General features: G+C 38.8%; 1 protein-coding gene across 2 annotated transcripts in view; it reads right to left on the bottom strand.

Annotated features, from left to right (window-relative positions):
* Positions 1-4285, bottom strand: part of LOC100649273 — a 248424-nt gene extending 244139 nt beyond the window's left edge. For both annotated transcript variants that reach the window (XM_003400913.4, XM_012316578.3), the window contains exon 1: positions 3423-4285. The gene's annotated coding sequence lies outside the window, so the exon portion shown is untranslated. The remainder of the gene's footprint in view (positions 1-3422) is intronic.
* Positions 4286-15959: the final 11674 nt, after the last annotated feature.

The following is a 15959-nucleotide window of genomic DNA, read 5'->3' as shown; positions in this document are numbered from 1 at the left end:
GTCGTTCACACATAGCCGAGCAAGCTTTCGTTTTTTTGAATTTCTCTACTGCGAATTTTTACATTCATCAAAGAAAGTTTCAAACGTTCGACGCAATGAATGATCGTATAACGTAACACAGGAGGTGGTAAGCATCACGGAATTTTTCAATTTGCCTATGAATGATTATTTAATTAATTATGATTTGATGTTACATGTATAAATCAGTAATTAAGGAGATAAATTATCTATTAGGGTAATATGCATTGAACGCGTTGAAAACCAATTCAGTCTGTTGGGCGTTAGTGCAACAGTGTCTACTATATTTCACGCAACGGCGCTCGTATACATTCCTCTCCTTGAGGGGAATATATGTGGAATATTTGTTATACATTAATAAGTGATTAATCTAATGTGTTTCCGCAATGGATGCATAAATTTCGAGTACTATTCAGCTTAATATATTCGCGTATGGTTATCGATATCGATGTTTTCGTTCCATTATTAAGCCAATTTAAAATAAGGGATAATGTGTAATAAGCGATACGTATAATAGAAGATTTTTACATTATGTTTTGATATTTTTTTCGCATCACATTCATATATCGATCGAATAAAAAAAATGTTAAACATTGACAACGGTATCTATTTCGGTTGAATGTTTTTCCAGCAATTTTTTAGCTATTCGTAACATTCCCTCGTTTACCATACCGAAGGTTCTCTCTCGTCTTCTTCCTGATCGTATCCTCTATTAATAATTTATATTGTTTCCCTGAATTTATAAACGATTAAGACGTTGTCGATAGTATTAATAATTCATGACTCCTTGTTACTGCAATAAGTAACTTCGTCATGGAATTACGTCTAACAATTAGAATCAAGCAGTCTCATAAAAAATTGATAAGGAGATGTAAGAGATAAGAAAATAAAAGTAGTAGGACGGCCTCCTGAAAGCCTGGCACCGCTGTAATCCTGAACAGGCTACAAAACTCCTTTGCTTTTCCCGATAACTTGTAAGTTATGATTGAGGGTAGAAACCCTCTTCGTTATGAACTTACAAGGTAGATATCATTTAGAAACTTTCTCACCTCCTGTCTATTTAGAGTCTGCACTCTGTTGCAGGAAGGAATTCAAACCAAGCGAACCAATCTCCATAAAACTTCGCGCGCGTTTATAAAACCGTAACGAAGCCACTCTTGTTACTCGGATTTATTTGCAAACATCTACTAAAATTATAATGTGTATAGACGCAGTGGGTGGAATCGATGGTACAACCGGCAGATAAAGAAAGGAAACGAATATTTGGAGTAACATTTTCCCATACGAGGCCTAATTTCCGCGAAATTCAACTTTAAATATTTGCTTGGCACGTATTCGCTTAATTACGTTTCGATTTAGATCTCAATTTTACTCGATAGCTATAATTTTATCGAAATATATCGTTGATCATCCTCTAATTTTACCACCAACTACAGAACACCCTCTATGCATATGAAATGAAGCAACAGACGAGAAAAATTAATCAAATTAATTGCTAAATTTTTATGCAAAGATACTTTGACGTAATATCGTTAGTTTCAACATCTTCATTTTTCCTCTCCATGAGCTGTCCTTCAAATACTTGGACAGTTATTGCAAAAGAGGAACCATCGTATGACGAAGCGAAAAAAGATTAAATTACTACAAAAGTATGGCAGACAAGTTTCACCAGCGTGCACTCTTCATACTTTTAAAATACTTTATCAGTTGCAGCTTTATTTCGAAATGCTCCGACTCATCGAAAATTAAAAAGGAAAAGATTGCACCGCACAGAAGCAACGAGGAAATGAAACGTTTGAATGCACAGGTCGGGTGAAGGAAAGAACAAACACAACGATAAAGAAACGTGAAATATTAATTTTTCATTGACACAAAGAAACTAAACGACCATATGTTACGCTTATTCGTAATTATTTTTCCCATTGATTTTTTTTTCTTTTTTTTTTTTTTTTTTTTTTTTGTTATATCGTAGCCACGATTTTATATTTACGTCATGGAGATCCTTCCATGTAACGAACTCTTCGATCTTACGCTCGGGTTTTCCGTTTCATTAATCCGCTTATCAATACATTCCATATTTTCCAGCACTACGTATCGCGAGTCATATTATATATGAATAAAATTTACTCACTATCCACTTTTGCTATCTTCGTTCCTAGTATCCTCATATTTATGAAAACTATCCTGTTCCTCGTCGCGATACGAATTTCTAAACATCCCATCCACAAAAATCACAGATAATGTACCTTTTATATAGCGCGTGCTGCGAGAAAATTTCGACGATTTATTATTCTAGAACAACGCGTTGTTATCATGATAACAGACACGGACAATGGATCGTGGTGCATTTTTATGAACCCCTTTCTTTCTTTCACGGGAACCGTGTTAAGTATCAACAACGCGCCACCCGGTTGCTAAACATATTCAAGAGCGACGAATGAAAAAACGGAGAATGTAAATTACGGAAAAATATTTATTACCGTTGCAGGATCAGTTAACAACGTTGCGGAAGTAGCACGATCGTCACGAAAATGTACCCTGTTTGGTACGATTAATATACAGGCCGCGTACTAATTTAAATATCATTTGCACGAGACACAAGTGCTTGCGGTGATTAGCATCCAAAGAATTTAATTACAATTGTTTGAATCCAGTAGCATACCACGTGCCTGTGTGAAAATTAATCCAACACTAGTTATTCTCCTGTAACGATCACGCATTAATTACCGCCGAGATTTTCAAGGAACAACGACGCAATTCTCGTATTTTCAACAGTAAGAGTCTATTCTTTTAATCGTGCATCGCAACAGAGCAATATACCGATACATGGACGAACGAACAAATGGGATTGAAATATTCCGGAAATCGAAACGATTCTGGTATATCGCGAGGGCGATTAAAAAGCATTTCACATCTAAATATTTCCCACGCGAAATATATGAAAATGAGAAAAACGAAAATCCAAATCGTGAAAATAAATTCTTTAACCGCCTACACTGCACTGACGCTGCTTTGGCGATATGCGTCAATAATGTGCAAATTGTTATTTGGTTTTGTTTTCACCGATGGAGGGTGAAAATTAACGTATAAATAGATTTGCATTGATAATATTCACTTCAAAATATAACATTTGGTTTCAGGCAACTTCACTGCAAAAAATGTTACTATAATATTAGGATATAGATGTAACCAAAATGATCTTTTGTAAATGTTATAAATATTTCAAGCCTTCGTAGAAACAGAAACGGGGAATAATCAATAGCTTGAATAATTCTAGAAACAACGAAAGACTTTAGAATAAAAATTTGGGTAAAATCAAATTAAATGCTAATCCAGGTTAATGAATCGCAACGCTGAGTCGGTCACACGAGGTATGCGAATGTCTGACTTTTCAAATTACTTACCGAACGATGATTGCCGACAAATATCGAGTTGAATATCAAAGTTGACGATCCATCCAGCGGCGCGCACAGAAACTCGTTCGTGATTCAAGAGGGTGGCGAGAAATAAAAGAGAAAAATCGAAAAGAGGTCCACGAGTAGACTCGAGTTTTCTATTTTTCTCCTTCGATTCTTTTCCTTCTCGGTTGATCTCACTCTCACCTAGTGTAGTGACAAATTAGCGGCTGGCATAGGTACACAGGTGCGAAAAAAGGGGTAAAACAGGGGCAAAGAACGAAATACTAGCACAAGGTAACCAAGATCGAATGGCGAATCAGCGGTGTTTTATGATTGAAGCGGAGGATCCGCCAGGGGAACAACCCCCGTGAAAACACTCTTCCGTCGTATATCGATTAATTACGCTCGTGATAATTCGATCAGTGTCCTCGTGGCACTTTACGACGAATCGCGACTAGTCGCGATGTTCGCGATTCTTCCGGATAGTCCTGTCTTCTGCTCGAATATATTTTTTAAAAGTACATCCAACCAACCCCTCTTTGCACGAAGGTCTATCTTCGGAGAAACGAGTTCCAAAGCAAAATTATTAGTCGCTCCTACTTTTTTCCTTTTCTTTTTTCTTTTTGAATCGTGAGATCGGATCCTCCGAAAAATATATTCGATATATGTTCGTATCGAATATAACTCTGATTCAATGGTATCGAATTTACAAACAGAATATCCTGCAAAGACTTTGGCCGTTGACGTCGGTCCCTCGTTATATGCGATATTCACGTATGAACGAAGAATCGGCGCAAGTCACAGCGATGCGAGGACGTCGCGACGACTGGCGGACGCAGACTGACTCGAACGCCGTCGTCCCTCGGTTTTCACGGCGCGCCGCGACGCTCAACGTCCCGACACCGCTCGTCGAGGGCGCTCACGGTCGTTCGTGCCGTTTCGTTTGCGTAGCTTTCCGCCCCTCGCCTTTTCTTGCGATTCTTCGACGCGCACGGTCTGTCCACCGCGACGCTCGACGTCGGGATGTTCCCTTTCTCCCCTCTTTCCATCTCTCACTTGCTCTCTCTTTTTCTCTCGTTCGCTAGCACGACGCGTGCTCTCCTCTTTATGGTATTTTTCGCAGAGGGTGAAGAACGAGACGGGAGTAGAAGAACGCGAAACAAGGCTAGGAAAATGAACAAAGACGAATGCAACAGTTGTGAATCTCCTGGCATACTACATAACCGGCAACATCCTAAGAAAAGTTCCTTTTTTATGCTCGACTTCGTCGTCAATTGCTACTTCAACGTTGCGTCGCAGGGTAAAAAAAAAAAAGAAAAACAGAGATCTCAGGTGTGAAGACTGGATCCTCATAGGCGTTTCATTTACATGCACTACTTTTTTAAACGATATTTAGAAAGTTTATGTTTGAAGAATGTCTTATACAGAGTGATTTATGCAACCGAAAACGTCACATTTGCCTCATGATTGCAAGTAGAGAAGAATGTTAGGGAGAAATGATGGATGATTTGTAAAAGACAACATTTTCAGATCGTGAGCAAACGCAACGATTACGTTTGCGTCATTCTTTTCAGTAGACACACGTATTTCGTTTATATGTTCTTTCATTATTCTACGTTAAAAGGGTATTGCGGTAAAAATGTTGAAAAATAATATACATATTACGGGATATTACGATGTTACCGCACGAAATGTAGCAAACTTTTTGAAAAACTTGGTAGAAAGGTCACTGGCAGAATAATCCAGAAAAACTGCCGCAGAACTGATGTTGCAAAGCTACCTTTTTCGAAAGAAGAAAGCTCGGCACGAAGAAAATACGAACGCACTAGCACGAAACTGGTACAGAAGTAAACGGAGAATGAGCACAACAGTTGTGCATCTTTTAGAAGTTACAAGAATGACGCGGAATTTTCCTACGTATTCGGATTGCTTATGTACTGGCAATTGCCACAGAGAATTTTCTAAAGAGAAACTTTTCAAGCGTTTTAACGCAAAAATTCATACGATGTAATTAGATTCTTCCTTTTTATGGCGAAAATAAAATTACCCTATGAATAGTGAAAGGAGAAAAAGAAAACATTCGGCTTAAACTTTCTAAATGAAAATGATGCAAAAAATAATTAATCTAATTAACAAGAAGGTAAAAATCGTTGAATACGTCAACCGTAGTACCGAACGTTTTAACAGGCTTTTGTTCCTTCCTCCATAATTCCTCTTGCTTTCGAATAGCGTGAGGAATCGAATGGGAAACAATTGTTTCGTCGATAATGTCAGTGTCAAATAGCGTGCATGTCGAGGGCGTTGACGTCGCGTCGTAACACACGTCCTTGGCCACAACTCTGCCTGGTAAAGAGATGAAAGACAAAGCAGCGAAAGAGAATGTTTGATTTTCAGTATCACGTACAGAAAAATGGACGGACGGGTGCAACAGTTGTTCATTTTCTACGTTTATGCGGAGGGGCGAGGAGGGAAATACTCTAAAAATGCTGGAAACACTGGCAGCGACGACTTCTTCACGGAACTCGTCATCGTACACAAGTGGGGCTTTGTGCTGTTCAAACATTTTTATTACCGTGTGGTAAAGCTGAAAATGACGCATAAAATTGACGGATACCAAGTGTAAAAGGGCAAACAAAAAGGGAAACAACGAATTGCGATACGTATATCCATGTTTCTGTACACGCAGTTATAACGCAACGCGAAATAATAAATTACTAAATAATGCACAAAGCTTTATTTAAATCCGTGATTTCGCTACGCCAGAGACGCATTCGCGATTAATGAGTATCAACAGTCGTTATTAAAATATTTATGACGACATGGTAACATCGCGTATACTATTTTCGGATTGCATTAACATTCCACCGCTCTTAAGCGGGAGGGGGGGAAATTTATCACGATGCAAAACGATTCGCAAATAGCGTTATATACTTCTCATTCTATATTATGTATTACGAATTACTGTATACACGCGCAGAAACAACATGTACATGGTTCGTTATACGTTTCAGACACACTTTCGCGTTGTTATTCTATCGAATGTCAATCGTTCCAGTACCTACTCTGCTTATCGATAATATTGTATAGTGCGCTGAAAAATCATTTGATACCGTTTCTCGATTTTTCAATTTCATTATTCGCATTAATCTGCCTAAGGTATAGTTCAAAGCATATTGCTTAAATTCCATCAACGCAGACAATTACACAAAGATCTAGACTTGGTCCAATTTGTTTCAACTTTTCCAGCGAATTTTCCCCGAAAGCCCTTCGAAACGAGCATTTTATTCCCAATTACCGGTATCCTCTGTCGGGCGTTCTCTTCGAGGATACTTGCTATCGTATCCTTACGAGCGCACACGACGCGGAATCGAGCTGCGACACGTTATTGCATTAGCATCGTTTAACCGGCGAATATCCCTGGGCGATTCCCTAGCAATTTTTCTTGGCATGATGAGAGATGAGGCAAGTAAAAAGAGTGTCGGTACTCGGAATTGAGAGAGTACGCGGATGCAACAGTTGCTCGTATGACGCGTCTCGCGTCGACTTCCTCGGTGTCGTTGCATGTCACCGTGGTGCGTCGTCACTGTAACCGAGCACTGTGACGGAGCACGTAAACGCGGTAGCGCAAGCTCCGCGTCAGGATGCCACCGGAAAGAGGGTGGCGTCGCGTCGGTGCGGCTGTCCACGGCTTTATGTTCCTCCTGGGAATTTCTCTCTCACACCAGGGCCCGCTCAGACATTCACCCGAGCTCTCCTACCACCTTCACCGCGACCAACCCCATACCAACAGTGCCAACCTTGCACACACGTTGGAACACTGTTAAACGTCCAGTAGCTCACAAAGGCGCAGCGAGACGCGCTGGATAGGAAACTTCTCCGTGATAATTATTATTGTTGCTACGTTACTCGATACTGCCTTCATGGATACACCCGTTGGACGCGCGCCTTCATGCTTTTCCTGTCTAGATTAACGGGAACGCGGGAATTGAGAATAATGGCTTGTGAGAATACCAATAATTGAGAATACCAATCGTTCGTATGTATAATTAACGAGTAGGATTGAACAGAGAACGGTCATATCTATCAATGTAGAGGCATTTGCGTATCGGCTTTTAGGAAATCGATGCATCGAAACTTTTTATTTTCGGAAACCAAGTAAATGTATCTAATATCGCCTACCGTAAATATTCAAGTCGATTGTAGTCGACGGCATCGTTGGAAACACAATTATTATTTTTAGTATCGATTATTATTTTATTATGCAAATATACTTGCAAGTAAAAAATTAGGTCCAAGAAAAAAGAAAGATTTTTACAGGAACGCGAAATCACACGATTCTTTACTAATCGTCTCGGGAGGTTAACACTGCCTAATGCACACGTTCCAGACAGATAAAATCTACAAGCGAATTATCTAAAAAAATAACTCGGTAAAATGGAGCAACATCCTCCGCCTCCCAAGAGTGCGATTTGTAAATGAGTCGTACTCGTTAATGTAGCGCAATACATCGAGCGGAAAACGCGAATTGCACCTGCGGGCACGATGTACTCGACAAAGAAGAGTCAGTTAGACACACACGTAGGAATACGATGAAAAGGGGATGTGGTAGGACACAGGTTCTCGAACTTGGCGCAATCAACTGATTGTGCGGAAGAACTTACATGGGTGCGAAACCGATCAATATACATAGAACGAGGAAGCAAAACTAGCGTGTAACAGTAATGAATGCTTTTGTTCTAACTCCGCGTCTCTGTTGAGCGCTTCGAAGAATTAGAAAGTTGGATGCGCATTAAACGTGTAGTTTTGCGAACGAATGATTGTTTATCCTGTTATTGGAAACTTTGTTAACTGCTACACCTCGCTTTCACAACCATTTTCTTCGCATTGTAAATAACGCATCTGTCTATTAAACCTGATGCACATTCCATGTTTTCCATACAATACAATTTTCCAATCCGACGTCACGATGCGTATATCACGGTCTATCGTACGTACGTTCAGCTCTGTAAGCTCGAGTTTCCTGAAATTTGAATTTTCTTCAGCCCAGAGTTTTCTAAAGACTAAATTGATTCCCAGAACCACAGCACCGACGTTCCCTTGGACCGAAGGAACGTTATAGCTGCCATTTTCCGAATAAGCGGATGCTTTACGTACCAGAGCATCTAATTTGAATTATTCGATAGTGTCATCGCAGGTCATTCTATAATTATTGCATATTGGAATTTAAGAGAAATGCAAATAGCTTCTTAATGGAACCAAGAAGTCATCGGACATATCCTGGAATGGCACTCTGTTTATTTTGGAATTTCATGTTCGGATAATCGATTGCAATTGAGTGTTAGAGACCAGCCGCACCCACGTTCGGCTATTCGGTTTTCTATGTGCAAGTTCTCTGTACATGTACGTCTGGTATGTCGTTTAGAAGATTAGGAAGTCTCCGTCGTACCAAGTAAAACGGCAAAACAAATACCATCGCGAACTTGGGCTGAATTGAATTCTTCCGCACTGACCATTGTGTAGATATGTATCCGTAATCGATATACCTGCACAAATTTTTCATTTTATCGAAACGACGAAACCGGTATATTTAGCTGACTAATATAGAGATCAGACTTTTCAACTATATGAAATATCCATGATGAAATTTTTTAGAAATTTACTAGCTGTTGGATTTATCGATTCGTTAATCGAAAACGAATATAACGGATAAAACAAAGTGAAATGTAAGAATTGGTGTAAAATTAAGCATCCCAACTATAGATACCTGTTTATTACTTCCATTTCAATTTAGTTATCTTAAGCTAGAAGCGATCTTAGAAACACCTCGCAGAAAGCAAAGATCGTTTACATTTATACGTGATTATCAGCTGGTCTGTTAGAAACGTTGGTTAACACCACACGACGCGTGAACACCTTGAATTGGCAGGTGATATATGCAACGTCAATAGCTAATCCAAATTACTGGCTCTCTAGATCGAGCCAGGATTACACGGTCGCAGGTATCTATCCACAAGATATTCACACTACGTAACCGCAGACTGAAGAATAGAGCTGCTATTTCGCGTAGAAACTACCGCCAATTCCTAACCCAAACTACCGGACTGCCTGTACGAGCTGGATTACATTACAGCCGCGTGAATAATCCGCCAGGTAGTTACGCGGATGAAAATAGCGTCAGCGCAAACCTGGAAACAATTCTGCGCATCTGCGAAATTTTCGCCCAAGATTTTCTCGGCGCTATCGAGCCTCCGGAAAGGTTAATTAAGCGAGACAAAATCATCTCCGATAGATCAAGGTATAGTATATACTTATGTATTTACAAGATTTTCTTTGTTTCCTGTTAATTTCAACTTAATTATTGCACTTCGTGTACCCGTTTGAAAATCAAACACTTGGACGTGACGATATTATTGTATCGATCGATGTGAAGCGGAAGAAAATGAAGCATTAAACATAAGATTTGTAATAAGTTTGCTACCACAAGGGGAACTGAGTATCAAACGTCGATCACACTCTGCAGAGCAACTCGATCTTAATTTTACGGTCACCGCTACTCCTCCAACGAAAGTTCTTTGACCACGTTAAACATTAGGTACACCTAAGAGTTCGTGTTTGCTTCGTTAAGTTGCGATCAGTGTCACACACCAAGTGTTTCCAAACTTCATCACGACTAATTGTTGTGAAGGCGGATGCCACGAAGTAGCCCATTGGAAATTTGTCAATTGCAGGTAACTGCGACTCGTTCGTACAGATGCCACGCAGATGTTCCTGAAAGGTCAAAATTACGGCTCACGGTTGAGGAGTAGTTTTCCTCCATAGTTGCACGACCATGCCTCTTCGTTTCCTTTCCTCCGCCAGTTCTACTTTTTCTTTTTTCCACTCAACACCTGATGTCACCATCGTAAAGCTACGCAGTATTTTTCTAATTAGGGAGTTTTATTTTCATACGTGAGAATTTCGTCATCGAGATCGATTATCAAACAGACGTTGAATTATAATTTTAACGTATCTATTCTGAAATGTTAAAACGCGGTTTTACACGTCGTTAGAGGAATTAATGGAAGTTTCTCAAAGTTATCGGAACACGGAATGTTAAAGATTTACAGAGGGAGACGATTGACCCTTATCAAATTATCTTAACAAGGTTACAGATTAGGAGAAGGAGGATTACTCTTAGTGATACAGTCTACCTTGTGGCGTTATCAACAAGCATAAATGAAACCCCTGTGATTTATACATCGTGCAATGTTCTAATCGGGATTAGCAAACCAGATCTGGGTGATTTATGCTCATAGTCTGCCATACAGAACGAAAGAATGTACGGAAAACTAAAAAGTACCTGCCTATTTTTGCTGATGGACAAGAGCAAATAAACATTAAGCCGATCGATAAAACGAAGAGTTCAAGATGAAAGATTAATAGACATACATTACATAGATCGATATCGCGTCTGTCAAAAGAGAAAAATTATTCAGACCAAGTTTCCGTGTCAAAAAGTATTTCAAGCCTGATGAGTTAATATAACGATAAATTTCGTTTCATTAAAGGAGACATAAGGTGTTGAACTTTATCGATTCTGCTTTAACGATCCCATTTCATCCCGTGCAATTTCTCTTATTTATTAATTAAATAAACTGGCGGACAGATCAGAATTTCTATTCCCCGTGTATTTTTTAATGTCGCTGTACGTAAACACGTGCCGCCGCGCCGGCATCGCATCGTTGTGCATTTTATATTTCGTTCTTTACAAGAGCTTTTTTTTATCAGGCTAAGCACTTAAGGGCAGGAAGAGCATACTGTCACGTCTGGTAGGTTAATCAGAATTTTTACGGGCCGCTCCGAAACTCCGTGCAATCAACATTAACCTTTACTGCCAGCTACTAATGCCGGTATTGCGATCCATCAGTATGTGGGTGCATTTTATTAGGCTTCCTATACTCCGATGCGTTTAAGTCGGCTTTAAATGTTCGCCACGCCCAACCTATAATCCCGCTGCGTTTAATCTACCATTCGAGTCTGATAATTCCTTTGGTCACAAATAGTTCTTACTTTCATTGATCTCTACTTGAATTAACGCATGACCAACCTGGAAACGCTTCCTTCCTTCGATAGGAGATACAGACGCGAATTGTTTATTTCCGATCTTAAAAAAATAGCAGCAACCTATTAGTAAAAAAAAAAAAAAAAACAAAAGAGAGAAAGAAGAAAAATGAATGAATTTTTATTAGTAATATTTCTATGAACTCGCAGACCTTAGTTTGTCTATCGAAAGTGATAGTAGAAATAGTAGATCGCCCATCGACTATCGAGCGGAAAGTCATGTCGAGAACACACAGGATACGAGAAGACATGTAGTTTTTCTGGTCGGGAAACGTGTATATCAGCCTTAAACGATTTTGCACTTTAAAGTCTCTATCCTCTCGTCACAGAGGATTCTATCGGCAAGTACACAACGTTGGCGTACGCCGTACGGCGCGAGGGAGCGTATAATACATAATGTTCTTGCCGTCCTGTAGAATGTACAAGGTTTCGGTTCGTACATCCATCTCCCGTGTCATAAGCAGGCCAACCTTCCTCCACTTGCTACAGCTAAAACATTGTCGATTTTTCTTGCATAGGTGTTATGCGTTTTTGATAAATGGTCGGTTGGTCGAGCAGCTTAACCAACCAGGAAAGCAGCTAGGCCAAGATGAGTGTTGGCCTCGCCTAGCGGATTAACCTTCTTTGTCTTCGGTTTCTTTTGATTTTCACAGTTTTCCCTAATAATACATTTAGCTTTAATCCCTATTCGTTCAACCGTCGGACGTAAACTAATTTGCGGAAGCTGCGAACCTCTTTAACCCACCGAGCGCATCGCTCTTCCTTAAGTCAACTTTAATTTCGTAGCTCCACACATAGCGCGGTGCATGATATCTTTTACGATTTTGCTGTTAGGACCCGACACGCTTGTACGTGCCGTAGATTTATCATTTGTGCAAACGTCTAGAATTTCTTTTTTTCCGGCTCATCGCGGTCCTCTGTTCCTCGAATAAGTCGTGCAAGTGTATAGGCGGTTAAAATATGGATCACGTTCAAGAAGAACGCTATTTCACAATGCATAAGCATGCGTTTATCGTCGATGTTACGGTATTTGCTCCAACGTAGTACGTTTGTCAAATAATACACTCAGAAATTTTACTTTCTTTACAGAAAAAAAGAACATATCTCGCGACTACAATAGATATCGTAGATTTATAATACTTTCCTTGTTATTTATCCCACAAGCTTTAGAAAAATATTAAATGTTTACCCTTTCATAAGAATTTAAACGTGTCTGAATGATTTCAAATTAGGTATCTTGCTACCTTAATCGCCACTTCCTCGGTAAGGTGCGGCACATTAATATCGATCAGTTATCTTGAAAGGAATGTCACATCAATATCAATTAATCCAGCGAGTAATAAAGGATTGCGTGCTACGAGAAAGGGAGCTCGTTCTTCCAGCCCATCGATACATCTCACACTTTCCTGGATAGTTAACCCCTGACTGCGATCATCAAGTCATATCATCGTTCCAGTAATCATTGATGTGTTCCATGAAAATTGCCAATAATTGGATGATTGATAATCGATAATACCCTCAGTGCTATTGCAAATGACGTTCTAAATACTAAAAATAGTTGATATTTGATCATATGTCCTACATTTACAGCAACAAGACGAAAAGTTCCATTGCGAAATTTATAAAATCCATTAATATTCATTTGGTGATAAAACGAATAGTTTCATGTAAATTCTAGAACGTGTTCGTCTCCTAATCAATTTTTGAGATTATACAATATATTATTATGCTCCATTAATATTTATACCAGTGCTAATGTCATTATTAATTTAATATTCTAATAACGAGTTCCCATTGAATTGGGCATACAGACATTAATATTTCATTTCAATTACAAATACAAAATTAGAATCTTCAACTATGATACAACTGTACAAAAATAAAAACTGATAGAATATTATGAACCTAAACAAAGAAGTAAATTACTCTAATTAGCTTATAATTACAATTTTCGTGATGTAATTTTGAATAATATTTACAAGAAAAGAATACCGGACTACTCTATTATTCAATTACATTATTGCTAATTATACGTCATATTATCAACATTAAAATTATTTTATATTTATGAAGCATGAAATATATAATCAAAATACACGCGAAATAATAATTTAAAACTCTATTGTTTCACGAAATTCGCATCGATATTCAAAATTTAATTTTACCGTACCGCAACGACATCAGGAGTCCCTAATTATACGCAGGTGGATTGTATTTCGATGAAATGTAAATCAGTTTAATACAACACAAAAGAATTCACCCGAGAAAACGTGAAATTCGTTTCATGAGGAGGAGAAAATAGTCGAAATGCGGAAGTCCTTTTGGAAAGTCGACAGGCTCGATGAGAGGAGCATTGCGAACGCAGAGATTTTTTATACGAACGGTATCGCTCGCAGAAACTTCTTTTTCATCCGGCAAATGGCAGAAGTCCGCCCATTGATATATGTATACACGCCAAATTTACTACGTACTAAATTTACCTTTCTCCCGGATAAGTGGAGTCATTCACCTGTTCGTTCGTTTGACTGTTTAATTAGTCATTGAATACGGGACTGAGATTTAAAAATATGTCGACGTGCGAGCATTGAACTCTTTGAAACTGCAGAAAAAGTTTTTCTTCTTTGAATAAATCTTTATCGATTGAAGAAACCAAAACCGAATAAGCTAAAATTTGTATTCAACGCGTGGCTCTCTTTAAGGTGATTAACACGAATGACTTCAATGATATTTAAGATACACGACAGTTTCATCAAAAAGAAATATGTACAAAAATACCTGCTTCTCTAGCTAGAGAAGGTACCCTAGCTAAGATAGAGAACGCAGGGTAGCTACCCTAACTTTCACTTTTTTAATCTCTTTCACTTCTTTCAACATCGACGCAAGAAGAAACTGCAGATTTTGTCCACCTCTTAACCGAAAATTATTCCAAATTTCTCAGTTTGTTTCGAAGTTATCTTCATTCACAGAATAAATTTCCAACTTGCAAATAGTGGAAAACAAAAGAGGACAATTAATTCGTAAGTGTAACAATTATTTTCTTGTAGGAAAGCAATCATTAAATACGGTGTTTCGAGTCATTTGAAATCGAGGATAAGGGAGAGAGAAATTTATGTATTTTCAAAGTTGTACGGATTTTAGTATCGCAATTATATCGAGGCAGGGGTAGTCGGAGATTGAGTTGAGGCTCATAACTCTTGCCGGTCGTAACGTTCAACTGCAGACTGCTCAGTCGTGCATTTCATAGGCCGCCAGATGTTACGTACCTACATATCAGCAGGTACCACTTCACGTGCGCATACGTATTCATTATTAAATTACGCCCACAACACGGTTGTACAGCATAGAGGCGCGTTTCAACCACGAATCGCCAATAGCGTATAAAACAACGTTGTTCGTTCTCCTTGTTTATTCTGCCATATCGGCTTTCGTGTCTGCAGGCGAAACGCTCTATGCAACATTTAAGAATGCTCACGTTCGCGGCTACAACAATTTCCACGCGAATACGGTATCTACTTTTCGAACAAGAACATCTGCGTTGAGCATATTCCTACAATTTAAATATACGATGTCGTATATTATGAATAACGTAATGCGCACAGCTCGTGCCATTTCTAAACTCTTTCGATCAGTAATATAGATAATGCAACGCGTATTCAAGGAAAAATTATACATCACCAAGACTGGTATATATGAAATTGAAAATTTGATGAAACGATTATCATCGCGCTTAAGCGGCATTTCCTTACAGCTGTTTTTATCCCAATCTGCAAGAAATTCGTATCCATATGCGCGAAGGAGCATCGATAAAGTGAAACGAAGGAAGAGAATTTATGGAAATTACTACAATGACATCTAATTAAATTCAGCATTATGGTCGAATATCGGACTGCCAGGCATCTCCATTCTAGTTCCTAGTTCAACCTAAAATGCCAGATAAAGCGATATGAAGTTAAGAGTAGAGAATTAGGTGAGTTCCCATGAGGTCCATGTATACGTGTAACGTAACGATATTCTCTACTTTGAATGTACTTCAATTACAACATTCCGACTTCCGGGATTCTACGTTTCTACTTATTCAGGAAATGCACCGTGAAATTGCTATTCCTGTACACACTTCCATAAAATTGAATTCTATGAACATGTAATAAGAAAACGTAATTCGCGTATAACGGTTCAACAATTACAACTTTTTCTCGACGACTCGCATAGAAAATTGTATTTGAATTGTCGCTATGAGACGTGAATTAACGAGAGATACATTGTGCGTGCTTTTCAAATTTCTAGCGTACTCTTCGTAGCAGCGGTCCTTCCCATTCGCCATCGAAGTATTCAGAGGGAAAGCCATTTCATAAAAGCAACGAGCATCTCCGAAATATCGTTCCGAGATAAATAAAATTTGATTTGTCGAGAATTTGCAAAAGGATCAAAAAATGGAGGAAGTTG

The sequence above is a fragment of the Bombus terrestris genome, chromosome 14 (genome assembly GCF_910591885.1).
Source record: "Bombus terrestris chromosome 14, iyBomTerr1.2, whole genome shotgun sequence".
Taxonomy (NCBI): Eukaryota; Metazoa; Arthropoda; class Insecta; order Hymenoptera; family Apidae; genus Bombus; species Bombus terrestris.
This window is presented reverse-complemented; position numbering and strand designations above follow the sequence as displayed.